The sequence below is a fragment of the Mustela putorius genome, unplaced genomic scaffold (genome assembly GCF_011764305.1).
Source record: "Mustela putorius furo isolate JIRA1106 unplaced genomic scaffold, ASM1176430v1.1 tig00000193_pilon_pilon_pilon, whole genome shotgun sequence".
Classification (NCBI taxonomy): domain Eukaryota; kingdom Metazoa; phylum Chordata; class Mammalia; order Carnivora; family Mustelidae; genus Mustela; species Mustela putorius.
The window spans coordinates 2,078,131-2,080,885 of NW_025421309.1; positions in this window are offsets into that span (position 1 = coordinate 2,078,131).

The window sequence follows — 2,755 nt, forward strand, 5'->3', positions numbered from 1 at the left end:
AAAACAATAAGAGAGTCTTAATCTCATGAAACAAACTGATGGTTGCTGGGGGGTGTGGAGGTAGGGAGATGGTGGTAGGCTTATGGACACTGAGGAGAGTATGTGCTATGGTGAGTACTGTGAAATGTGTAAGCCTAATGATTCACAGACCTGTAGTCCTGGGGCAAATAATACATTATATGTTAATAAAAACAATTAAAAAAAAAGAGAGAGGATACAAAATAAGGATCAGAGCAACATGTGAGGCTAATAGCATCATGAATGGCTTGGATATCCGGAGCCAAACTCCAGCATTGAAACCATCTTGGTCTCAAGGATGAGCATTGGTGTGAATGTGGGTCTGGAGCATAGGGAAGCCGCAGGGCTTTGGATCCCTCTGTGTGAATACCTCACTAGGGACCTGGTGCCCCACTGTCATCCATCAGCAACTTCACTCCACAAACTACAGGTCATGTCATAAACAAACCCGACAACCAAGTATGGTGAGCTTGAGGACACCATTGGGTCAGTGGTCAGCATATAGCCCCCCAGCAAGATGATCATTTATCTCTAGGGGTATGTTCCTTCTGTTGATATCACAAAGAGTCCAGCTTCCTTCCGGCCGGCATCCCTGAGACTGGAAGATTTGTGGTTCACCTGCTGACTCCTCTTCCTTCTGATGATGGTGATGACAATGACAATGGTGGTAAGCAACACACAGTAAGAATTCACTACGTGACAACCGTGTTCACCTTTCACCTGCATTATATCAGCTAATCCATACAAGCCAATGTAATAGGTTCAAGCATTTTTGCTCCCCTCCTACAGAGGAAAAAACAAAAATGTAAATAGAGAGGGCCAGTGACATTCCTAAAGTCCCGCCTCTAGAAAGTGAGGGTGCCAGCATGCAACTCTGGTGTGATTGACTCCCTGGCTAGCGTTCTTCATTAGTCTACAAAAACTAGGTCACACGGATTCAAAACTCAGTTCGATGCTTAGAGTTAATTTTGTTGTGTGCATGAGTCTTAAATTGAATAATAAGCCAGTTCAAGGGGGGGGGGGGGGACTTGGACCAAGCCAGTAAGTTGTCTAATTTGGCCAATTATTAACTAAATGGCAAGTCATTTCGTTTAAGGTAATTAAACTATCAATCATGTATAGGTGATAATCATGGCTTGGTTACAGTGATTAACAGCTTTTCTCGGTTTTATCACCTCCAAGTTGTATTTCTCAAAGCATTCTCTAAGGCACCTGAATTTTGCAGGTGTCCCACTTTGGTCAGGGACAGGGAAGTGAGCGGAAGCAAGCCATGTCAAAGGGGTCTGTATCTTGACCTCAAGAACCATGCAGCCTTGAACAGGACCCCTTGTGAATCTCCATGGCAGTCCAAATTCGACTCTCTGTGGCCCCTCTTTGAGGAGGGGAATATACAGTTCCCATTGTATACTGGGAAATCCTGCTACATCCTTCTCCTCAGGCTCCTCATGGTCTTTCTCCTCCTAGAACTGCAGCATTTGCTTTGCCCCCATTGGACTGCCTCACATCAGCTCCCTGCTTCCCAGAGCCCCACCTGCAGCACAGATCATCAAGGCTAAGACAGTTCCCCAAGGAACAAGGGCATGGGCTTCGCTTTGCATTATGTAGACCCAGCCCAGCCAGTGTTGAGTATGTCGGCCCAAAGAGAGGATTTACAAAGGATACTAGGACAAAAGAATTGTCAGCATGTGCACATGCACACAAAATGCTATTGGGTTTCATCCATCAAGATGCCTTTGAACAGATCTCATAAACATAAAAAAAATGTTTATGATGGTGAACAATGCACTTTAATATCTCCTGAATAATTTGTGTTGTCAGGAGCGCCCACTGCAATATTTTCTCATTTTTGTCCTCCCCTGCTGCTACTGACCACTCCAGAAGAGATGAGCTTCCAACTGTATTAATAGCTTTTTCATCTTCCTGCCACTGCTCTCTCTAAATGGCTTGCTGTTATCTATGCATGAAATAAATAATGGCTACCTTTCATGTCTCCCAAATTCTCCTTGTGCCTAGCAAGATTAGAGAAATGAACTCTCTCCAAGGGCTCTCCAAATTCCTGTGCTGCAAGCAAACTTGGGAAGGCTAGTTCTATAGGGAGCCAGTGGGAATTAGGGAATTCTGGACCTTTTTTTTTTTGGTCGCAGGGGAGATTTCATATAGTCTCAGTGTAAGGTGCTCAGAAGTTGGGTGAAGACTTCACTGGGTTGAAATCCTTTTTACAAATTCTGGTAAGTTCATGGCTAGTTTTCTGTGGAGAACTGTGTAACATGGCAGGTAGACATTATACCCCCAAATCTAACAGACATGGGTTCAAATCCCAGCTCTACCACTTGACTAGCTCTGTGACCTTAGGTAAGTTGCTTGGCCTCTCTGATGCTCACTCTCACCTATTTGAGAAAAACAACTACAAAAGACTATAACTTTGTGGTTTTTTTTTTTTTATCATGATCATTTTATTATCCCCACTTTATAGTTGAGCAAACGGATCCAGAGTTCAGTAGTGTGTTCGTGTCCACAACTGAGTGTGAACGGCAAGGGCTGGAGTCAAATCCAGTTTTGTCTGATGGCAAAGTTTGTGTTTATTCCAGCCAGATGATTAGCACCAGGTTATCAGGTTATCAAGTTAGTCCGGATGACCTGAAGAGAGCCAGGGCCCATAGGAGAGACCCAGATGTAAGTCTTAACCAGCTCTTCTGATGCGGGTGATCTGGGTCCACTTATAAGTACTGTCATCATG